We start from the raw sequence: 26,495 nt of genomic DNA on the forward strand, positions 1-26,495 counted from the left end.
AAGCAGTAACATGGTCCCTGCTGGAGGCGCTCTATTTATATAGGGATCCACGCTGCAGTAATACGCCGTCACCCATGGAGCAGAACCGATTCACTATGTGTACATTGCATGGGGTCCTTTAAGGATTTTATTATAGATGTGCTATGTATGTTTCATGTGGGATTTTTGTGCTGCCCGCCAGCTCACTGCCCCTTTAACCACCAGTTTCCGAAATCTAAAAAGCGATTAGAAACTCTCCTCTAGCCTCCTCAGGTCTTGCGCCATTTCCTATTTCCTCGGACTATCTGTAACAAAAATACTGCTAACTAACTGCTGCTGACCTTTGGAAACCTGCACCAATTTGTCCTTCCGCTCAGTGGCCGATAAGAGGTGTATTCACACATGGTGGTCATGTTTCAGTTTTGCTGAAATTTTTGCAAGACCACTGCAAAACCCAAAGATTGCGGCAAAAAAATACTATATGACCGCAGTGAGCGAATACACTCGATATTTATTTTTGCAAAAACATTTTTCAAAACTGTTCTGTTATTCAGATATGGTTTCTTCTCCACCCAAAATTTCCTTCATTGTTTGTTAGCCGTTCCCTATGGTTACGACCACCACTGCGATTCACATAATTTTACATTGCGTATGGTCGGGATCTCTAGAGCACTCTGGCAAAAAAATGCATTTTGATCGTGTGAATAGGCCCTAAATTTGGTATGCTCATTGTTGGTGAGGAATCTCCAGGCCTTGATCCACTGAGTTCTCTGAAGATTCACAAAGAAGGTTCAATCCTTCCGCTGTCCGGATCATCTACAAGAGGGAAAAGTGTCTCACAACTTCTCCATACCAGGACGTCCCAGCAAGATCTATTGGAGAGCAGAACACAAGACGCTGGAAGATGTATCTATGGACCCCAGAACCACTGTCCATCAGGGCAAGACTAACAGGTCCCAGGTGTGCATGGGTAAACCTTAGTCTATCTATCTCATATCTAACTATCTCATATCTGTCTATCTATGTATCATATCTATCTCATATCTATTTATCTCATATCTATCTCATACCCAGTGGCATAACTACCGCCGTAGCAGCCGTAGCGGCTGCTACGGGGCCCGCAGCATGAGGGGGCCCGTGTCGCCCACCGGCACGGGCCCCCACCATGGCCGGAGGCTCCACTAGCAGCCGCTATGACTACTACAGCGCGACGCCACTGAACACGACTACGGCAGAGCAGGGAGGTATTTCCCCGCTCTGCCATTAAACAAAAGACATGTATCCCCTCTCCACAGGATATCCACAGGAGAGAGGATACATGTGTGATCGCTGGCAGCGATAGGGAGAACGGTTAGTCATGGAGAACTTCGGGGGACTTTCGGTCCCCTGTTCTCCCTGTCAATGCCAGCGATCACACATGTATGCCCTATCCTGTGAATAGGGGATACATGTCTTTTAGTAGGACACACTGTAGGTCGAATTTTTTTGGGAGGGGGGGGCTGTATGGCGTTCCCTACAGGGGAGGGCTGTATGGCGTTCCCTACAGGGGGGGCTGTATGGCGTTCCCTACAGGGGGGGGCTGTATGGCCCTCCCTACAGGGGGGGGGGCTGTATGGCGTTCCCTACAAGGGAGGGCTGTATGGCCTTCCCTACAGGGGGGGGGGGCTGTATGGCCTTCCCTACAGGGGGGGGGGGCTGTATGGCGTTCCCTACAGGGGGGGGGCTGTATGGCGTTCCCTGCAGGGGGGGCTGTATGGCGTTCTCTACAAGGGGGGCTGTATGGCGTTAGTGCCATACAGCCCCCTCTGTAGATAACGCCACACAGCCCCCCTGTAGATAACGCCATACAGCCCAGCCCTGTAGAGAACGCCATACAGCCCCCCCTGTAGAGAACGCCTTACAGCCCCCCCTGTAGAGAACGCCATACAGCCCCCCTGTAGAGAACGCCATACAGCCCCCCCTGTAGAGAACGCCATACAGCCCCCCCTGTAGAGAACGCCATACAGCCCCCCGTAGAGAACGCCATACAGCCCCCTCTGTAGAGAACGCCATACAGCCCCCCCTGTAGATAACGCCATACAGCCCCCTTTGTAGATATCTACAGGGGGGGGGCTGTAAAAAAGGCACTATCTACAAGGGGGGGGGGGGTTGTGTGACACCCAGGGGAGGGGGGGGCCCCAGTCAAAAGTTTGCTATGGGGCCCAGTCTTTCCTAGTTACGCCCCTGCTCATATCTATCTAATATCTATCTATCTATCTATCTATCTATCTATCTATCTATCTATCTATCTATCTATCTATCTATCTATCTATCTATCTATCTATCTCATATCTATCTATCTATCTATCTATCTATCTATCTATCTATCTATCTATCTATCTATCTATCTATCTATCTATTCTATCTATCTATCTATCTATCTATCTATCTATCTATCTATCTATCTATCTATCTATCTATCTATCTATCTATCTATCTATCTATCTATCTATCCTGTATGTAGGTATATGAAGAAGGATTCTCAGCACAGTACCACCTCATACGAATTTACTTGAAAGACACAAGAACTGCTCCTTATAAGAATTCAATAAGGTTATAGAGCAGCTCCACCCTTGAGTGGAATTCACAAGACATGATCTGCTCCATGAGTTGCTGCCGTATAAATGTTACCACAATATATTTACACTGAAATAAAAGCACAATCCATGCATAAGTCATAACATCTGAAAAACAGAAGCAAGGGTAAACATAGGAGAATAAAGGAAAGATCAAGAAGCAGGCAGATGTTATGAATATTGTACTGCGCATGGTTATTATAGCCCACGGGGCCGGCACGCACTGATCACGCTGTCATCATCTGACATATCCAAATCTAACCGTATATGCTTGTGTGTATGAGGAGGACTTCCAATATATAAGCAATTACTCCTAAGTAAATACTTACCAGTCCAGGACTGGGCCCCAGAGATGAGTATGTGCCTCCAGCACTACTTCTCCCTGTGAGTGACAAGTGCGTGCAGATCCAGAGTTGTCACCTGTGGACTGTGTCTGTTGTTGCTAAGCAACAGGTAGAAGTGGGAGCCGTTCTTACTTAAAGGGGTTTTTCAAGATTAGAAATACATGGCTGCTTTTTTTCCTAAAACCGAACTACACCTGTCCACAGGTTTTATTTGGTTTGGTTTTGCAGCTCAGACCCAGTAATCCCTTCCCGACATTCGCTGTATATTTTACAGTGCTGTCGGCAAAGTGCAGTACAGTTACGGCATGGTGATGTTGCGGGCTCAGAAGCTGAGTCTGCGACATTATTAGCGTGTCAGCTGTATATTACAGCTGACACTCTGCTTTAACGGCCGGGATTGGAGCTAACTCTGATCCCCAGCCGTTTAAGCCCTTAAGATGTTGCAGTGTAAGGCTGGGATCACACAACCTATTTTCAGGCGTAATGGAGGCGTTTTAAGCCTCGTTTTATGCCTGAAAACACGGCTCCAATACGTCGGCAAACATCTGCCAATTCATTTTAATGGGTTTACCGACGTACTGTGCCGACGACCTGTCATTTTACGCGTCGCTGTCAAAAGACGGCGCGTAAAATAACAGCCTCGTCAAAGAAGTGCAGGACACTTCTTGGGACGTAATTGGAGCCGTTTTTCATTGACTTCAATAAAGGACAGCACCAAATTACGTCCGTAATGGACGCCGCCGCAAAACGCGAGTACGAGCAATTACGTCTGATATGCAGGAGCTGTTTTCTCCTGAAAACAGCTCCGTAATTTCAGCCGTAATTGACGTTATCGTGTGCACATACCCTAAAACTGACAGTTGTAATGTATAATACATTGCACTACAAGGGTAGTGCAATGTATTATAACAGCGATCAAGGGTTCAGGCATTCAAGTCCCCTAGAGGAACAAAAAAACTAATTTAAAATAAAAAATAAAAAATTACAAAAATAAAAGTTTCAAAATCCAAAAATTACCTTTTTGTCTCCTAATGCGGCTTTTATTATTGGAAAGAAACGAGACAAAAAAAACTATACATAATTGGTATTGCTGTATCCGTAACGGCCTGAAGTACAAAAGTATCATGTTATTTGCTCCGCACGGTGAATGCCATAAAAAAATACCATGAAAAACAATGGCAGAATTGCTGTTTATTTTGTCAACACGCCTCACAAAAAATGTCATAAAAAGTGACATTTACCCCAAAATTGTACCAATAAAAATTACAGCCTGTCCGGCAAAAAATTCTCACACAGCTACATCGATGTAAAAATTAAAAAGTTATGGTTCTTAGGTCCTTTTCACACTGAGTTTTTTGCAGGCGGAAAAATCTGCCTCAATATTCCTGTCAATGAAAACATCATCCCAGGGCTACAGAAGGTCGGGACGTCGGAGGGATACGTCACTATGGTAAGTATATCCATATTTTTTTTCAGTGCAGGATTTCCGCAGTGGGCATTTCGGCCAAAAAATTGCACCACAATTTGGTGCATTTTTTCGGACTCAATTTCCCGCGGCCACCAGGGCGGACAGGCTGTGCACCTTTACGCAGCGTATCCGCCCTGTGTCAACGTAGCCTAATGGTCAGGATTCTAGCCATATGACCACCTGTCACTGGCGACTGACCATTACATAATTAAATTTGATAGCGACTGAGGTCCTGGTAATCCACATACAGTCAGCCCTTGGGTCCTAGAAATGGCTTCCCAAATTGCATGTTGTTAGGCAGTAAGATACATAGAAGAGAGGTGGCCCCATAGAAAAATATTGTGTATTAAAGGTATCAATCCTCTAATAGGATTTCAAAAATGACACAAAAAAATGGATACAACTTATATACATATATAGAAAAAGTTTCTTTTTTACACTTCATCCCACCTGAAATAACACATATTGCATGTCATTTAAGGTGCACATTTGAAAAGGATGTAAAAGGGCGTAATCCTTTTTTTCAAAATTTTCAAAATTAAAATGAATAGAAATTACACGCTAATGTATGTCTACCCCAAATGAACCCATCCTACAAAAGACGAGGCGTCATACAGCTACGTCAGGGATACAAATATGCCATATACGTCTGATAGATGCGGGTCTCAGCTCCGGGACTAGCACCTGGCCCCAGACCAGAGAGGTCACCCGACCTCCGTCCCGCCTGGTGAGGTGGCCGCCAGCCGCCACATCCAGGAGTATGAATTGAGAGGTGCCCACTTCTCTCTCCAGTCACTTATATGGGAAATATTGAATAACTCTTTAAATAATTTTCACTGCAGTTCAGTCAAATTCACTTACGTCAGCACCATAAACTTGCTGCAACACAACACTTTTTATGAATGTGCCCCCCCCCCCTCCTCATGTGCCTTTACACGTTTGCAGCTCCCAGTATCTTAATACCAGCAGATTCCGTATGTGACATTTTTGCAGAAAGGATTAGAGACTTTAGAGAGACTTCCCCCTGCAGCTATGAATTATTTCTTGCTCTGAGGAAGTCAGTATATTTCCATTCACTTCTCGCTGCAGTTCACTTGAGGTCTACATGATTTCTTCTATCACTTTTATCTTTGATCGCCACCATTTGGCTCGTCTGACAACATAAAGCTTGAGAGTCAGGTTTCAATTATGATGGTAGCAATTACTAAAAAAAGTTACTTCGGGTTATTTATACGCAGAGATGATCAGTAGATCAGGCAGAAGTGATCAGATCGCATGCTCCTTTTTTCTGATACACAGTTCCAAATCCCCTGCATCACCGTAAAATTACATCTACCTTCAGCCACCACTAGGGGGAGCTTATTACATACTGTTTTATTGTAGTAATAGTTTGCAGTGAGCTCCCTCTAGTGGTGACTGCAGGCAGCCAGAATTAAATTTTTTATTTCTATGCAGGGGATTTGGAGTTCTGTTTAAAAAAAAAACTGACTGCTAAGATATGTTATAATGATATGTTAAGAAATTAATCTGCGCAGAATTTTGAGCTTAAAAAACATCCAAAATGGTGTTCAAGGATGGACATTAACGTTAAGTTATTCTCATAGGCCCCAATAATTATTTTACAATCTAAATAGCTAAGATTTTGTCTACTGATATTGGCTTCATACAGTGGGATCTTAACCCCTAAACACATTATAATGTAACGGTATGTGATAAAGGTTAAGGGGAAGTATGGAGCGCGCTCAGAGGCTGGGCGAGCTCCATACTCAGTGGGTAACGTCTGTGTACTACAGCCGACACTTCTCTGCAATGGGCGGAATCAAAGATCACGGCTCAAGAAGTGACATGCACTTCTTTTTATGTGGTGTATTTTTACGCGCCAATTTTTTAAACGGCCACGTAAAAAAACACCCTGTTGGAACAAAACGCAGTTTTTCAGCTTCCGTTTTCTTCTGCCGTTTTTCGAGGCGTTTAGGCCCGAAAAACGGCTGAAAATAAACCGTCACTCCTTTGTTCTGCTGATCAAACCTGCTGCTATAGATGACTTTTCATTTCGTTGGCATGAATTTGTCTTCCCCAGAAAAATCCCTTAACCCCTTGAGGAACAGCACGGTATAAGTAAGTTGCAAGCCAGAGTTCTCAGAGGAACTGCGACAGACTTTTAGGACTTTTATGACACTGGCACCGTGACCAGGAGCGGGACAACTGTTGTAATTCATGGCTGCAGTCCCACTATAGCGACAGAGATCAGAGAATACTCTGTATGTGTGTGTATATATATACTAGTCCTTCTCAATGAATTAGAATATCATCAAAAAGTTAATTTATTTCAGTAATTTAATTCAAAAAGTGAAACTCATATATTATATAGATTCATTATACACAGAGGGATCTATTTCCAGCATGTTTTTCTTTTAGGGTATGTTCACACGCAGTATTTTCAGACGTAAGTCGGGCATTTTACGCCTCGAATTACACCTGAAAAAACGCCCCTAATACGCCTACAAACATCTGCCAATTGCTTTCAATGGGTTTTACGGTGTTCTGTTCCCACGAGCCATTATTTTACGCGTCGCTGTAAAAATATGGCGCGTAAAAAGACGGCTGCGTAAAAGAAGTGCATGTCACTTCTTAGGACGATTTTGGAGGCGTTTTTCATTGACTCCATTGAAAAACAGCTCCAATAACGTCCGTAAAATACGCCACGAAAAACGTGAGTTGCTACAAAAACGTCTGAAAATCAGGAGCTCTTTTCACCTGAAAACAGCTCCGTATTTTCAGACGTTTTTGGTAACTGCGTGTGAACATACCCTTAATGTTGGAGATTATGGCTAAGGGTATGTTCACACGGCCTATTTTCGGCCGTAAATGCCCGAATAACGGCCGAAAAAACAGAAGCAGAACGCCTCCTAACATCTGCCCATTGATTTCAATGGAAAAAATGGCGTTCTGTTCCGATGGGCCGTTTTTTACGTGGCCATTTTGAAAAACGGGCGCGTAAAAAAACGGCCGCGGAAAAGAAGTGCAGGACACTTCAGGTATGTTCACACGCAGTGAAAAAAAACGTCTGAAAAAACTGAGCTGTTTTCAGGCGAAAACAGCTCCTGATTTTCAGACGTTTTTTGAACAACTCGCGTTTTTCGCTGCGTTTTTTACGGCCGTTTTTGGAGCTGTTTTTCAATGGAGTCAATAAAAAACACCTCCAAAAACGTCCCAAGAAGTGACCTCCACTTCTTTTTCGCGGGTGTCTTTTTATGCGCCGTATTTTGACAGCGAAGCATATAATAAAGGCTTGTGGGAACAGAACATCGTAATTCCCATTGAAAGCAATGGGCAGGTGTTTGTAGGCGTATTAGGGACGTTTTTTCAGGCGTAAAATGCCCGAATTACGTCTGAAAACACTGTGTGTGAACATAACCCTTAGGGTATGTTCACACGGCCTATTTACGGACGTAATTCGGGCGTTTTACACCTGGAAATACGTCCGAAAATACGGCTTGAAAGCGTTGACAAACATCTGCCCATTGAAAGCAATGGGCTGACGTTTGTCTGTTCACACGAGGCGTATATTTACGCGTCGCTGTCAAAAGACGGCGCGTAAATATACACTCGCGCCAAAGAAGTGTCATGTCACTTCTTCAGACGTAAATGGAGCCGTTTTCCATGGACTCCATGGAAAACCAGCTCCAGCTACGTCCGTAATGGATGCGGCGTTCAAGCGCCTGCACATGCCGTTACGGCTGAAATGATGGGGCTGTTTTCTCCTGGAAACAGCCCCGTAATTTCGGCCGTTACGGACGCTGCCGTGTGAACATACCCTAAGGCTGGATTCACACGAGCATATTACGTCCGTAATGGACGGAACGTATTTCGGCTGCAAGTCCCGGACTGAACACACTGCAGGGAGCAGGGTTCCTAGCATCATAGTTATGTACGATGCTAGGAGTCCCTGCCTCTCGGTGGAACTACTGTCCAGTACTGAAAACATGTTTTCAGTACGGGACAGTTGTCCGGCAGCGAGGCAGGGACTCCTAGCATCGTACATATCTATGATGCTAGGAGCTCGGCTCCCTGCAGTGTGTTCGCTCCGGGACTTGCGACCGAAATACATTCCGTCCATTACGGACGTAATATGCTCGTGTGAATCCAGCCTAACAGTTAATGAAAACCCAAAATTTTGTGTCTCAGAAAATTAGAATATTATATAAGCTCAATTTCAAGAATGATTTTTAATACAGAAATGTTGGCCTACTGAAAAGTATGTACAGTATATGCCCTCAATACTTGGTCGGGACTCCATGTGCATGAATTACTGTATCAATGCAGCGTGGCATGGAGGCGATCAGCCTGTGGCACTGCTGAGGTCTTATCAATGTGGCGTGGCATGGAGGCAATCAGCCTGTGGCACTGCTGAGGTCTTATCAATGTGGCGTGGCATGGAGGCAATCAGCCTGTGGCACTGCTGAGGTCTTATCAATGCGGCGTGGCATGGAGGCAATCAGCCTGTGGCACTGCTGAAGTGTTATCAATGCGGCGTGGCATGGAGGCGATCAGCCTGTGGCACTGCTGAGGTGTTATCAATGTGGCGTGGCATGGAGGCGATCAGCCTGTGGCACTGCTGAGGTGTTATCAATGCGGCATTGCATGGAGGCGATCAGCCTGTGGCACTGCTGAGGTGTTATCAATGCGGCGTGGCATGGAGGCGATCAGCCGGTGGCACTGCTGAGGTGATATGGAAGCCCAGGTTGCTTTGATAGCGGCCTTCAGCTTGTCTGCATTGTTGGGTCTGGTGTCTTATCTTCCTCTTGACAATACCCTATAGATTCTCTGGGGGGTTTAGGTCGGGCGAGTTTGCTGGCCAATCAAGCGCAGAGAGAGAGATAGGTAGATAGATGCAAGAAAAATGTAGATAGATAGATAGATAGATAGATAGATAGATAGATAGATAGATAGATATGCACATTATTATCTAAAAATCTTGCTAATTAATAAATCTTTTTATGGTTTTAAAAAATTCATAATAATAAATAAAAAGTAAAAGGTAGTGAAAAAAAGCATGCAACGTAATATTTTTACAGTTAAAATGTATTAAATATCAATCACAAAATACCAAATAATATTGACAAATACAGCTCCACCAATACCATATCAACCTGTATAATGAATCGATAACATTATTTAAGGTGATTGGTAAATAGCTTAATAAAACAAAAACATACATACAGCATATTTCTCCCATTCTCTCTTGACATTGGTGCTTTAAATTGAAAGATTAATTTGTATATGTTCACCTTTGCAATCAATTTTTTATTGCTGCAATAAATCTGAAATAACTGTGGAAACAGCCTCGATAAGGTCCTACCGTTTTGTGTATACAGCTCCTATGCAGACTTTTGGCACATAGCGCTATAATAGTATGGGGATTGAGATTAACTGACAGTGACATAGAGGAGGAAAAACAAAGGGGGTCTGACCATTTGCAAACCCCTCAGGTATATCCAGTGGCGCAACTACCACTGTAGCAGCCACAGTGGCTGCTACGGGGCCCGCAGCGTTAGGGGTCCCGTGCCGCCTGCCAGCACAGCCCACCATGCCAGGAGGCTCCGCTAGCAGCCGCTATGGCTGCTACAACGGTAGCGACTCCACATTCAATAGGATCTGCGTCCCTTGGACGCAGATTATATTGAACGCTATAACAGAGCAGGGAGGTGTCTCCCTTCTCTGCCATAGGCTACACATACCTCCCAACCGTCCGGGCGGTATCCCGCTGTCCCGGGGGTATATCCTGCTGTCGAACTCAATTCTGAAGCAGGCAACCATCAGCTCCCGGCTTCAGAATTAGTTCAGAGTGGAGAAGCAGAGGGAGCTCCTACGCTCGCCGAGGACTATCCGGGCACAGCGCTACTTTAAGCGCTGTGCTCGGGGAAGCCCTGATGTCCCTGTCCATATGTATGGACAGTGACGTCAGTTGCTACTCCTAGAGCGGAATTCCTGTTGCCGATGATCAGGCCGGGGTTTCCGCTCCTAGAGGAAACCCCTGAGGTCACTGTCCATAAATGGAAATTTACGTCAGCGGCTCCACCTGGAATTCAATCCCCGGCCAGAGTCGGCAACGAGGATTCCGCACAAGGAGTAGCCACTAACGTCACTGTCCATATATGGACAGTGAAATCAGGGTTTCCCTCTAGGAGCGGAATCTCCTACCGGCCTATGCTCTGTCTAGGGATTCCACTCCTAGAGGGAGTCCCAATGGTGCTATCTACAAGGGGGAGTGCTACCTTCAAGGGGTGTGTGGCACTATCTACATAGACACTGTGGCACTATATAGGGCACTATCTACATGGGCACTGTGTCACTATCTACAAGGGCACTGGCACTAGGGGCAGCTAAGGGGGCATTATGATGTATGGGGGCTGCTTTGGGGGCATTAAGCTGTATGGGGCAGCTATAGGGCATTATACTGTCTGGGGCAGCTATGGGGGCATTATGCTGCATGGGGCATTATGCTGTATGGGGGGATTTATTTGGGCATTATACTGCATGGGGGCATCTGTGTGGGCATTGTACTGTATAGGGGCATCTGTGATCATTATACTGTTTAGGGCATCTGTGTGGGCATTATACTCTATGGGGGCATCTGTGTTGGCATTATTCTGTATGGGGGCATCTATGGATCAGTATATTGTATAGTGGCAGCTATGGGGGCATTATACTGTATGGTGGCAGTTAGAAGGCATTATACTGCGTGGGGCAGCTATTTGGTATTATACTGAGTGGGAGGCACTATGGGAGCATGATACTGCATGGGCTGAACCAGGTGTGTATGGGCGGGGATTGGTTGCGATGAGAGGCGTGTCTTAAAAGAAAATGTGTCTGTGACGCGCTGTGCGTCGCATCAGTTGTCCCTCTTTGTCATACTTGAAAGCATAGCATTGTCTACAGGGAGGGCTGTATAGCACTGTATGGGGAGACTGTATAGCTCTGTCTACAGGGGGCGCTGTATAACACTGTCTACAGGGGGGCTGTATGGCACTATCTACAGGGGGCGTTTTCTAAAAGGGCACGCAGGGAGTTGCCCAGTCAAAAGCTTGCTATGGGGCCCAGTGTTTCCTAGTTACGCCCCTGGCTATATCCTGTGACACGATCTCCACCCATACATGGGCAATCCGTCTGCATCCATTGAAGGAACCTAGGGTTGTATTTTAGTATTGCTAGTTGGTAGGGCATACTTATGTATGCCCTAGCAACTGCCGGTGTATTTAATAGTACACTGGGTAATATAATAGTAAATATATATATGATAGCATATTACAAAGTAAAAAAGATCAATCCAAAAAATCCCATTATGGGCTAAAAAACAAAAACATTTTAAATAATGATTCTAATGAGATAACAAAAAATTTGATGAAATATTCTATGGGTCCTGATGAGGTTAATGATAACAGGTCAATATGCTCACGTCAGGTTACACGAGGGCTTTTGGTTTGGTTACTTTCCATTGCATATATAATAATTCCACTACAATCCAAGTTATTTTTGCCCAGAGCCTTCTCATTGACGTGCACCCGATATGATTGACAGGTTGTTATCTTGAAACGTAATACTAAACCTGTCCTAACTGGTGCAGCGTAGCCCAATTTCATCGTCCCGGACAATTCTGCCCGAGGCTCCTGGACTTCTAAGGCTGGATTCACACGACCATTTTACGTCCGTAATGGACGGAACATATTTTCCCGGACCGAACACAGTGCAGGGAGCCGGGCTCCTAGCATCATAGTCATGGTCGTGTGAATCCAGCCTTATAGTCCTGCTGACATAAGTCAAAATGGAATCTCTGCATTTCATATTATGCTGGTGAAGAATGTTGGCCCAAGGTTACACAACGTTTCCTTCGACAAACATACAAGCTCTGTTCGCTTGCTGAACAGACGTCTAGGCTTAGCTCAATCGGCAAAATATAAAACGAAACTATGCCAAAGTGCATAGATATTCCTAGAAAGTCTCTCAATATAACTGTAGGCTGCATACATTTTAAAAATATTCTTAATACTTCTATCCCGTCAAGAACACCTGCTGTGATCAATACCAGTGCATTACATGGACAACCCACTGAAATGTGTAATGCTTCTTTTCCCCTTTGGTGGCGCTGCAGGGGAATTGAACACTTGCTGTTGTTTCAAGGTGTTACTTCAACTTTCAGGCCCAGTGGAAAATCTAAAGCAGCCCCCTCCCCACCAATTTGTAGTACTGTCCTCTTATGTGTCAGGGATTATTGGGCAACCTCATCCCTCTGCACCTCATATGATTACACCCATACAGAGATAATAAACACAGTGATGCCACAGTACAGTGATCATAAACACAGTGATGTCATAGTACAGTGATCATAAACACAGTGATGTCACAGTACGGTGATCATAAACACAGTGATGTCATAGTACAGTGATCATAAACACAGTGATGTCCCAGTATAAGGATAATAAACACAGTGATGTCACAGTACGGTGATCATAAACACAGTGATGTCATAGTACAGTGATCATAAACACAGTGATGTCCCAGTATAAGGATAATAAACACAGTGATGTCACAGTACAAGGATAATAAACACAGTGATGTCACAGTAAAGAGATAATAAAAACAGTGATGTCATAGTACCCGTGATCATAAACAAAGTGATGTCACAGTACAGGCATAATAAACACAGTGATGTCACAGTACAGGCATAATAAACACAGTGATGTCACAGTACATGAATATTAAACACAGTAATGTCACAGTACAGAGATAATAAACACAGTAATGTCACAATACAGGCATAATAAACACAGTGATGTCACAATACAGGCATAATAAACACAGTAATGTCACAGTACAGGCATAATAAACATAGTGATGTCCCAGTATGACAATAAACACAGTGATGTCACAGTACAGGTATTTATTATACACAGTGATATCACAGAACAGGAATAAAAACCAGCGATGTGACAATATAAGGGTGTCACAGTACAGGAAAAATAAATATAGTGATATCACAGTAAACTGATAATAAATAGATTATGTCACAATATTGGGATAATTAACACAGTGATGTCACAGTACATGGATAATAAACACAGTGATGTCACAGTACAGGGATAAAAAAAAACACAGCAATTTCACAATACAAGGTTGTCACAGTGCAGGGATAATAAAAACACTGATGTCCCAGTACAGAGATAATAAACAGTGATGTCACAGTACAGAGATAATAAATAGTAATGTCACAGTACAGAGAAAATAAACACAGTGATGTCACAGTACAGAGATAATAAATACAATGATGTCACAGTACATGGATACACAGCAATGTCACAATACAAGGTTGTCACAGTACAGGTGTAAAGGATCTGCAAGGCACAGCTTCGGGGTTAACTCCCTTAATTAATCAGTCAGCACCTGAATCTACATCCTTGAGACTGACTCCAGCTTCCACCACTCAGGCTGGCAGGCTTAGGAGTGGGAGAGCCTATCGCAGCCTGGCCAGACTCAGCTAGATCCCGCCCTCTGTCTATTTATACCTGCATTTCCTGTTGCTCCTTGCTTGTTATTCTTTTTCGTGTGGTTTCCTGGCCCAGCTACAGCTCCTTCTATTTTGTTCCTGCTCCATACAGACCCTGGCTTACTGACTACTCTTCTGCTCTTCGTTTGGTACCTCGCACACTCCTGGCTTGACTCGGCTCGTTCACCACTCTGGTTGCTCACGGTGTTGCCGTGGGCAACTGCCCCTTTCCCTTGCTTGTATTCCCTTGTATGTTTGTCGTGTTTGTCGTGCACTTACTGAGTGCAGGGACCGCCGCCCAGTTGTACCCCGTCGCCTAGGGCGGGTCGTTGCAAGTAGGCAGGGACAGAGTGGCGGGTAGATTGGGGCTCACTTTTCCGTTTCCCTACCCCCCGGTCATTACAACAGGGATAATAAACACAGTGATGTCACAGTACAGAGATAATAAACACAGTAATGTCACAATACAGGCATAATAAACACAGTGATGTCACAATACAGGCATAATAAACACAGTAATGTCACAGTACAGGCATAATAAACATAGTGATGTCACAGTACATGAATATTAAACAGTGATGTCACAGTAAAAGGATAATAAACACAGTGATGTCATAGTACAGGGATCATAAACACAGTGATGTCATAGTACAGGGATAATAAACACAGTGATGTCATAGTACAGTGATCATAAACACAATGATGTCATAGTACAGGGATAATAAACACAGTGATGTCATAGTACAGTGATCATAAACACAGTGATGTCTCAGTATGACAATAAACACAGTGATGTCACAGTACAGGTATTTATTATACACAGTGATATCACAGAACAGGAATAAAAACCAGCGATGTGACAATATAAGGGTGTCACAGTACAGGAAAAATAAATATAGTGATATCACAGCAAACTGATAATAAATAGATTATGTCACAATATTGGGATAATTAACACAGTGATGTCACAGTACATGGATAATAAACACAGTGATGTCACAGTACAGGGATAATAAACACAGTGATGTCACAGTACAGGGATAATAAACAGTGATGTCACAGTACAGGGATAAAAAACATAAATTTCACAATACAAGGTTGTCACAGTGCAGGGATAATAAACAGTAATGTCACAGTAGAGACAAGTACAAGTCTTCCCGCAAAAAAAAAGCCCTCATACAACTGCATCGGCGAAAAAATAAAAACGTTACGGCTCTTCAAATATGGAGACACAAAAACAAATAATTTTGAAAAAAAAGCGTTTTTACTGTGTAAAAGTAGTAAAACATACAAAAACGATACAAATTTGGTATCATTGCAATCGTAACAACCCGCTGAATAAACTTATTGTGTTATTCATACCACACGGTAAACGGCGTAGATTTAGGACGCAAAAAAGAGTGGCGAAATTTCTGATTTTTTTCTATCCCCCCCCAAAAAAAAGTTAAGAAAAGTTAATCAATAAATAATATGTACCTATGTCGACGCAAAAAAAAAAAAGTTATAGCTCTTGGAATGCGACGATGGAAAAACATAAAAAATAGCCTGGTCATTAAGGTCTAAAATAGGCCGGTCATTAAGGGGTTAAACACAGTGATGTCACAGTACAGCGATAATAAATACAGTGATGTAACAGTACAGGGATAATGCACATAGTGATGTCAGTACAGGGATAATGAACACAGTGACGTCACAGTACAGGGATAATAAACACAGTGATGTCACAATACAGGCATAATAAACATAGTGATGTCACAATACAGGCATAATAAACATAGTGATGTCACAGTACATGAATATTAAACACAGTAATGTCACAGTACAGAGATAATAAACACAGTAATTTCACAGTACATGAATAATGAACACAGTGATGTCACAGTACAGGGATAATAAACACAGTGATGTCAGAGTACAGGCATAATGAACACAGTGATGTCACAGTACTGGTATTTATTATACACAGTGATATCACAGTATAGGAATAAAAAACAGTGATGTGACAATATAAGGGTGTCACAGTACAGGAAAAATAAATACAGTGATGTCACAGTACAAGGATAATAAAGGCAGTGATGTCGGAGAGAAAAAACACTGGTATGTTATGTGGCAGTTGGACTGTCTCTGCACTTCCTATAGTGTGTTTACTTCCAGAGACTGAAACCCTGAGGCCTCATGCACATGACCGTAGTGTTGTGCACAGCCCGTGATTTGCGGCTCGGACGGGCCGCGGAGTGTCACTTGCGGGCCGCGCGCACATCACGGGCCGTGCACATGGCCATAATAAGACATGTCCTATCTTTTTGCGGCCCAGGCTCCCGGGCAATGCACGGACCATGAAAAACACGTTCGTGTGCATGAGGCCTTATACTTCTAACAGCTGAAGATTTGATACAGTTGTATCTTCTAGGCAATCTGTTGATCATAGGAATCTCTTTCTGCTGGGGATTACCATCACATTACAGGGCATCCATCAATCCCAATGGGTGTAATATGTTTTTAGTGGACACCTATCATCCAGTTCTCCCAGCTTTAGAAAATGGGGAGAAGGGCTAGATTATTCCGGGCTAAGAGGATTGAAAACATATAAATTAATAATATTTGTAACCAAAAGGCAAAATCCGTGACACCAAACAAGGAACAGGCAAGGGGATGTGAAACAGAACCTCTGAGAATAGCACAGGATAGTAGAGAAGAGGAAGATCTACAAGTCTACAAGATTGGATAGAAAGAAATCTACAGAGTAGTAAATACTATGTCCATTCAGTTGCCCATTAACGTAAAAAAAGATTCCCCATTAACGTAAAAAAAGATTCTGCTTTTGACCAGAAACAGCGCCACTCTTGTCCATTGGCTGGGTCTGGTATTGCAGGTCAGCGCTATTTAAGTAAATGAGACTGAAATGCAATACCAGACACAACAATCTATAATGTTAAAATTAAGTTACATTTTTTCACTTGAGATTGCAGAATAAAAATAATTCATGAAATTCCAACGTATGTGTCACCGACTTATTAACCAACACCCTAAGAAGTTTCACCTTCCGGGCGTCTTCATGTTGAGGCCTAACTTTAGTGAAGAATTTGCTCAGAATATTGCACTGTTATTAGTGGGTAACTGCAATGTACTAGGCTCCATGCACACGCCGGTAGTTTTTATCAGGTAATTACAGATAATCTGCGGACCCATTCATTTCTATTGGCCACAGACACCATTCCATATATTTACGGATGTGTATCCGGGCCGTAGAGATGTTCCGCAAAATATAGAACATGTCCTATTCATGTCCGAAATTGCAGCACAGACTCGCCCATAGAAGTCTATGGGTGCGTGCAAAATTGCAGACGGCTAAGGATGTGCAGCCGTAGCCGTCCGTAATTGCAGAAGCGTTGCTATGCGACGGCAGGGGATTGCCCAAAAAAATGGTACCTGAGTGATCATGTGACCTTTTCAAGGATTTGGGACATGTTGGTGACATCATTTGTAGCCTCCTCTTTTTTTGCGGATCGGTAAATACGAATGCACTACGGACCTTATTTTGCGGACAGCGTGCCAGAGATGCGGATGACTTGCGGATAACTACGGATTTGTATTTTCGTTCAGTAAAAAACACTACGGTCGTGTGCATGGGGCCTCACTCTTTAGGGCTCATGGTGGTATTATGCCTACATATAATCTCCAAGTTGTATTGTATAAATCGCCTATGGAAGTCTACGAAGCCCTTATGAATTCAGCAGAAAAAAAAATCATGTTCCATCGGACACAGAATTACGGAGATATAAGAAAATATTGCATCTAGGGGAGAATATCTTCATTATACAGCTCCGTACAGGTGGCGGACGGCTTACAGCTCCCCATAGCAAAGAGCCCCAGGCCGCCGCCATACAGGCTGTGTAAATAGGATTTTCCGGTTTTATGTAAATGAAGCTTAATCACGGTATAGATGAAAAGCTTTACAACTTTCTAATATACTTTGTGTTTTAACCCTTTAATGACCAGGCCATTTTTACATTTATTTTTTTCCTTTTCGCCTTCCAAGAGCCATCATTTTTTTATTTTTCCATCAAAATAGCCGTATGAAGGCTGTGTTTTTTGGTTTTTTTTGCGGTACGAGGTTTTGTCTTTGATGGCACCATTTAATTTACCATATAATGTACTAGAAAAACTGAAAAATCATTTTGAAAAGTTGAATGGAAAAAAAACTGAAATTTCACAATTGTTATTTGGGTTTTGTTTTTACGACGTTCACCCTGTGGTAAAAATTGTATTTTTACTTTATTCTGCTAGTCAGCACAATTACGGCAATACCAAATTTATATCGTTTTTTTTTTATAATTTTCTCTGTCACCAGATTATAAATGCCCTATCTCCTACATAATCTGATCGGCGCTGTAATGTAGATAACAGCAGTGGTTTTTATTTTGTAAAACGATAATTTTTGAGCAAGTTATGAGCAATTTTAGTTTTATGCTAATTAGTTTCTTAATGACCAACTGGGCGTGTTTTTACTTTAGACCAAGTGGGTGTTGTACAGAGGAGTGTATGAGGCTGACCAATCAGTGACCAATCAGTGAACGATCAGCGTCATACACTTCTCTACATTCATGTCCATTTGTACATCCCGCTCTGCTGTCACATACTCCCACATTAACTTTACTGAAGTGTCTTGACAGTGAATAGACATCACCTCTAGCCAGGACTCAATGTCTATTTCCACTTCTGATACTTCGGTAAAGTCTGGTGACAGAGCCTCTTTAACAAAATAGAAACATTTTGTTAAAAAAAAATAGAATAATAGAACATGTGTTCCCATGTTCTGAGAGCCATAACTTTATTATTTTTCCGTCGATTGAGCGGTATGAGGGCTTTTTCCTTGCAGAGCGAGCTGTCTTTTTTATTACAATTTTGGAGCACATTTGACTTTTTGATTACTTTTTATTCGTTTTTTTTTGTGCTAACCAAAGTGACCAAAAACTATAATTTCTGCAGTTTTTACTGTGTTTACCATGCGGGCTAAATAATGTTATATTGTAATAGTTAAGACTTTTGCAGATGTGTGAATAGAAGATATGATAACTTCTTTTTACATATTTTTTTGGGGGGAAATATTTTTTTTAACTTCTAATATATATATAAACTTTATTTAACAGATTTAAAAAAAAAATACTATTCCCCCTAGGGAACTTGAACCAGTAATCGTTGCTTGCACTTTATACTTCAATACTTATGTATTGCAGTCAGTGGCGTAGCTATAGGGGTCGCAGCGGTCGCAGTTGCGACTGGGCCCCTAAGCCTGGGGGGCCCACGGGCCCCCGTTGCCATACAGCATGCTTGTTATTAAATAAATTGTCTGTGCCATGAAGCCGGCACTTCCTGGTTACGGTAATGTGTTGTGTTGTCTTGTTTGCGGTGGAGAGGGGGGCCCGTTAAATTACAGTCCCCCCTCCACCGCACACTGCACAATACAACACAATACATTACAAACTGTGAGTCGCGTTTCCCTGGGGGGTCGTGTGAAGACCTCCGGGGGGTCGCGAGTCACTCACCGAGGTCCCGGTTCCATTCAATGCTGGAGCAAGGAGCTGATGTCTCCTTGCTCCAGTATTCACTGTGCCCTGAGCGGCTCGACGCAGGCAGGCGGGATGTAGCGACATCATCGCGCCTGTCTGCGCCGAGTCCCTCATAGCACACACTGGAGGAGGCGAAGCAACGGGGATAGGTAAGTAATTATGCTATTTTTCTATTATGCACATATGGGGGCATTATACTGTATGGGGGGGGCTGATATGGCATGGTGGCTGATAAGATAGGGGAGCATTATACTGCATGGTGGCTGGTATGGGGGAATTATACTGTATGGGGGGCTGATATGGGGGCATTATACTGTATTGGGAGCTGATATGGGGGCATTATACTGTATGGGAGCTGATATGGAGGGGCATTATACTGTATGGGGGGCTGATATGGAGGGGCATTATACTGTATGGGGGCTGATATGGGGGGCACTATACTGTATGGGGAGCTGATATGGGGGTATTATACTGTATGGGGGCTGATATGTGGGGCACTATACTGTATGGGGCATTCACTGTGCCCTGAGCGACTCGACGCAGGCAGGCAGGATATAGCGAAAATCATCGCGCCTGTCTGCGCCGAGTCCCTCATAGCACACACCGGAGGAGGCGAAGGAACAGGGATAGGTAAGTAATTATGCTATTTTTCTATTATGCACATATTGGGGCATTATACTGTGTGGGGGGATGATATGGCATGGGGGCTGATAAGATGGGAAAGCATTATACTGCATGGGGGCTGATATGGGGGATTTATACTGTATGGGGGGAATTGTACTGTATGGGGAGCTCATATGGGAGGGCATTATACTGTATGGGGAGCTGATATGGGGGCATTATACTGTATGGGGAGCTCATATGGAGGCATTATACTGTATTGGGAGCTGATATGGGGGCATTATACTGTATTGGGAGCTGATATGGGGCATTATACTGTATGGGGAGCTGATATGGAGGCATTATACTGTATGGGGAGCTGATATGGGGGCATTTTACTGTATGTGGGCTGATATGGAGGGGCATTATACTGTATGGGGGCTGATATGGGGGCACTATACTGTATGGGGGCTGATATGGGGGGGCACTATACTGTGGGGAGCTGATATGGGGGTATTATACTGTATGGGGCTGATATGGGGGGGCACTATACTGTATGGGGAGCTGATATAGGGGGCATTATACTGTATGGGGGGCTAATATGGCGGGGCATTATACTGTATGGGGAGCTGATATGGAGGGGCATTATACTGTATGGGGAGCTCATATGGGGGCATTATATTGTATGGAAAGCTTTTATGTGGGCATTATACTGTATGGGGGGCATTAAACTGTTTTGGGGGCAGCTATGTGGGGAATTATACTGTGGGGGCTGATATGGGGAGCATTATACGATATGGGACTGTTATGGGGGGGCATTATACTGTATGGGGCATTATACTGTGTGGGGGCAGCTATGGGAGCATTATACTGTGTGGGGGCAGCTATGGGAGCATTACACTGTGTGGGGGCAGCTATGGGAGCATTACACTGTGTGGGGGCAGCTATGGGAGCATTACACTGTGTGGGGGCAGCTATGGGAGCATTACACTGTGTGGGGGCAGCTATGGGAGCATTATACTGTGTGGGGCATTATACTATGGGGGCTGTTGGGCAAAGCGTCTGGGCATAGGCGCGCGCAGGGGTCTGATGTTGGTGGTGTTGGGGAGGGATAGGGGGGCCCAAGCTGAATTCTTGCACCCGGGCCCATGAGCCTTAAGCTACGCCCCTGATTGTACTATGTCATGATTTTTACTGGCTACTATGAAGCTCTGCATCATGCAGGTCTTAATAGGAGCACAAAGCTGACAGACCTGGGGGCCTTCATTAGGGCCCCAGGCTGCACCACGCGATCGCATCAGACTATCGGAGGGGGCCGACCCCTCTTTCAACACCTTAGATGCCGTTGTCACTATTTACCGCACCATCTAAGGAGTTAAACAGCTGGGATTGCAGTAATCTGCAATCCCAGCAGTCAGAGCAGGGTGTCGGCTGTAACATACAGCTGACACCAACAGCGCATGGAACGGGCTCAGCCCATGAGCACGCTCCATGCAACCCCCCTTTACCCATGCCGTACATGAACCATGGGTGGTCGTAAATGGGTTAATGCATAATTTTCAAGATATGTGTTTGCTGTCAGTGAATCAGAACACTCTTGTTTACATTCAGGGGCAGTAAACCTGTACATACTTAGTCCTACTCTCAACTGAGAAGTGGATATAATTGTATCCAGTCTAGACAATACTCTGTGAGCTGAACACATCAGCAGCAACTGCACACATCTCTCTGGTAGTTTGCTACAATGTATCAGTCCAGGCTGTTTATATCGCAGAGCATTGTCTGGACTGGATACAATGTAACCACTTCTCAGCTGAGAGCAGGACTAGATATGTTTGCTGTCTCTGAATGTAAACAGGGGTAGATGAGCAGCCGCCAAACAGCACTGATGCTGCTTATCTCGGAGGAAACAAAACAATCCAACCTGTCTGATCTATTTATATCAAACCTCATAACCAGTGAGAGGGTTGGGCAGCTCCATACAAATTCACAAACGCTAGGACCAATTTCACAGGAAACCAAGCAAAGTAAACCCGTACTGTACCTGGAGCAGCAGAGCTTAGTTTGTCTGATCTGTAGAGATGGGTTAGGGGTGCGCTTGTCATTTGCCATCATGACATATCAATATATTTATTATAATATGTAATTTTACATAGGACTGCAGGTAAAGCTCTTTCATATAAACTCAGTGAGTTATCAGGATGCACAAATGATGCAGACCCAAACAGCTCAATGACAAAGTCAGCCCTGCTACATCTTGATGTGGATATAGACCCTAAAGGAAACATTGTAAGCTTTTGTTTTTGTAACAAATTGTTAGTGTACTTTTCCAGATTGTACACCGCTGCAGAATATGTTGGTGCTATATAAATAAAGTTTATCATTATTGTGAGTTGTACTTTTTCCAACTTATCTTCCAATACAGAATATATTTGGTTACTGCTAGCAAAGGCCCACAAGCATTGTGCTGTAGATCACGTCTGTGCCAAGTATAGGGGGAGGGGAGGGGTAGCTGTGCCTGTGGTTTGTTAGCTTCTCTCAGGGCGGTCCCAGGCTGCAGAATCCAGATGGAACCGGCAAGCCAAGCAAAGACTACATCTGCCACGAGCAGAGACTGTCACGGGGCCGAGAGTATAGAGGGAGGGTCTGGAGGCGGCACATGCACAGTCCCCTTTGTAATACATGAACGCTGCTGGTTGTGTGCTGGAAAACATAGTGCACGGCGTAGGGACGCCACGAGAAGAATCATATATTCCTCTAATATTTATTTACGGTAGCAGTCGCACTTGGCCCTGTAGCCTAAGGGGGCAAATGCCCCTTTCTTACATAAAAAGACAACAGTATTATAAATGGTACATGGTAGCAGGGGCGTAACTAGGAAAGACTGGGCCCCATAGCAAACTTTTGACTGGGGCCCCCCCCTCCCCTGGGTGTCACACAACCCCCCCCTTGTAGATAGTGCCTTTTTTACAGACCCCCTGTAGATAACGCCATACAGCCCCCTTCTGTAGATAACGCCATACAGCCCCCTCTGTAGAGAACGCCATACAGCCCCCTCTGTAGATAACGCCATACAGCCCCCCTGTAGATAACGCCATACAGCCCACCCTGTAGATAACGCCATACAGACCCCTTTGTAAATAGCTCCATACAGCCCCCCTGACGATAACGCCATACAGACCCCTTTGTAAATAGCGCCATACAGACCCCCTGTAGATAACGCCATACAGACCCCTTTGTAGATAACGCCATACAGACCCCTTTGTAAATAGCGCCATACAGCCCCCCCTGTAGATAACGCCATACAGCCCCCCTGTAGATAACGCCATACAGCCCCCCTGTAGATAACGCCATACAGACCCCTTTGTAAATAGCGCCATACAACCCCCCTGTAGATAACGCCATACATCCCCCCCTGTAGATAACGCCATACAGCCCCCCTGTAGATAACGCCATACAGCCCCCCTGTAGATAACGCCATACAGCCCCCTGTAGATAACGCCATACAGCCCCCCTGTAGATAACGCCATACAGCCCCCCTGTAGATAACGCCATACAGCCCCCCCTGTAGATAACTCCATACAGCCCACACTGTAGATAACGCCATACAGCCCACCCTGTAGATAACGGCATACAGCCCCCTCTGTAGATAACGCCATACAGACCCCTTTGTAAATAGCGCCATACAGCCCCCCCTGTAGATAACGCCATACAGCCCCCTGTAGATAACGCCATACAGCCCCCCTGTAGATAACGCCATACAGCCCACCCTGTAGATAACGCCATACAGCCCCCTGTAGATAACGCCATACAGCCCCCCTGTAGATAACGCCATACAGCCCACCCTGTAGATAACGCCATACAGCCCCCTGTAGATAACGCCATACAGCCCCCCTGTAGATAACGCCATACAGCCCACCCTGTAGATAACGCCATACAGCCCCCCCTGTAGAGAACGCCATACAGCCCCCCTGTAGATAACGCCATACAGCCCCCCTGTAGATAGCGCCATACAGCACCCCTGTAGGTAACGCTACACAGCCCCCTCTGTAGGTAACGCCACACAGCCCCCCCTGTAGGTAACGCTATACAGCCCCCTGTAGGTAACGCTATACAGCCCCCCCTGTAGATAACGCCATACAGCCCCCCCTGTAGATAGCGCCATACAGCACCCCTGTAGGTAACGCTACACAGCCCCCTCTGTAGGTAACGCCACACAGCCCCCCCTGTAGATAACGCTATACAGCCCCCTGTAGGTAACGCTATACAGCCCCCCCTGTAGATAACGCTATACAGCCCCAACCCCCCAAAAAAATCTGACCTATAGTGCGTCCTACAAAAGACATGTATCCCCTATCCACAGGATAGGGGATACATGTGTGATCGCTGGCACTGATAAGGAGAATGGGGGACCGAAAGTCCCCCGAAGTTCTCCATGACTAACCTCTGACTTCCGGAGTCTGCGCAGCTCAATAAAAATGAAAGGAGCGCTGGTCACGCATGCGCACAAGCGGGACCGGCGCTCCATTCATTCCTACGGAGCTGCCGACACAGACCCCGGAAGTCCGAGGTTTGTGATGGAGAACTTCATGGGACTTTCAGTCCCCCGTTCTCCCTATCAATGCCAGTGATCACACATGTATCCCCTATCCTGTGGATATGGGATACATGTCTTATGTAGGAACAACCCCTTTAATGGAAGAGCCGGTAGATACCTCCCTGCTCTGCCGTAGTGTTCAGTGGTGTTGCACTGTAGCAGCCATAGCGGCAGCTAGCGGAGCCTCCGGCCATGGTGGGGGCCCGTGCCGACGGGCGACACGGGCCCCCTCATGCCGCTGGGCCCGTAACAGCCGCTACGGCTGCTATAGCGGTAGTTATGCCACTGCATGGTAGGTCGGGGGCCTGTTTTGCATTGGGGTTCAGGAGCTTCAAGTTACACCTCTGACTGTTATCATGACTTGCTATCATTGCTATCAATCAATATGATATGACAATCGTGCAGCCGCAGATCATGTGCAATGACAGCCGGGCACCCAGTAGAAAGGTAGGGGCGATTTTTATCGTTTCTGCCTTCTCGATCACTATATACACTATTCTCAATGAGTGGCCTGTATATAATAAAGGAGGTGGCACTGCCGTGATTGATCTGAGGATTTTGACACCAAGAATAGCATTGCGTGTTGCGCTATTCTAGCCATCAACAGTTATGGAACTGCCAATAGAGCCCCCGTTGTGAATGGCAGCGTGGACAGAACCTTGTAGACACTGAAGCGCCTAGGGAGAGTGTCAGGGACTGCAAGGGGTTAAGAAAGGATGGAACGGTTTAAAATAATGCCCAGGACCAGGATTGGTCAACGAGGGGTAAGAGGGGCGTGGTTAAGAAGATATAAGGCAGGGGTTTGGAGCGGGAAGCCCTCTTACCTTCAAGCTGCAGTGGAAGAAACACCCGCCCTCCCTCCCCTGGTGGTTTTGGTTTTGTTTTTGGAAATTTTTCTACGGTTATATTCTTGTTCTGGCGTTTTTCTGGTTTTTTCGTAGATGTCACAGCTGGCGGAAAGTACGGCAGATGAAGACGGAGGTAGCACCCTACATGCCTGATGGAGACAGGGAGCATCGGCATTTCAGGAGGAGAGAGAAATAAATATATATATATATGTCTTCATGCCGATGTTTGTAAATAAGAATAAAGCTGTGGCCACTTCCACATTTCCATAAAGAAGGTATTGGTGTGTTGATTCAAAGAAGGATGGTTAAGGTCCTGGGCAGGTAAAGTGGATAATGGGTCCTTGCAGTCTAACTGGAGCTGTTAGGGTAACAAAACGGATTTCGTTGTGGAAAATCCACAGCATAATACAGTAGCCGCAGAGTGGATAAGATATGAACAAATCTCATCCACACGCTGCATAAATGATAAGCGGAAAAAAATGCTCAGAAATTGACCTGCGGTGCGTTTTTTTAATCCGCAGCATGTCAATTGTATTCGCATAATCGCTGCTTGTTTGTTGCAGGTTTTCCCCATTGAATTCAATGGGGAGGAGAAACCTGTAACAAATAGCAGATGTTGCGATTTTTGCGGCGGAAAATTTGTGATTCCGTCGCAAGAATCGGAACTCAGAAAAAAAAATATCTTATACTTACCCAGAATTCTGTGCTTCTTCATCCATGCCGGCCTCCTTTGATGAAGTTTCATTCCATGTGACCGCTGCAGTGGTCACATGGGATGAAACATCATCCCAGGAGGCCGGCCTGGAGGACGGAAGAGGGACGCGTCGCCATAGCTACATAAGTATGAAACTTTTTTTCAAATTAAAGTGTGGTTTTCCGCATCTTACATTCCAGTCGAAAAACTGCATCACAATTTGCTGTGATTTTTAG

General features: G+C 44.7%; 1 long non-coding RNA gene across 1 annotated transcript in view; it reads left to right on the forward strand.

Moving 5' to 3' along the window:
* The window catches only part of LOC142663407 (uncharacterized), a 112,088-nt gene extending 86,281 nt beyond the window's left edge, over positions 1-25,807 (forward strand). The window contains exon 3 of the long non-coding RNA XR_012851093.1: positions 25,659-25,807. This is a non-coding gene — a long non-coding RNA (uncharacterized LOC142663407). The remainder of the gene's footprint in view (positions 1-25,658) is intronic.
* The last annotated feature ends 688 nt before the right edge of the window (positions 25,808-26,495 follow it).

The sequence above is a fragment of the Rhinoderma darwinii genome, chromosome 1 (genome assembly GCF_050947455.1).
Source record: "Rhinoderma darwinii isolate aRhiDar2 chromosome 1, aRhiDar2.hap1, whole genome shotgun sequence".
NCBI classification, from domain to species: Eukaryota; Metazoa; Chordata; class Amphibia; order Anura; family Rhinodermatidae; genus Rhinoderma; species Rhinoderma darwinii.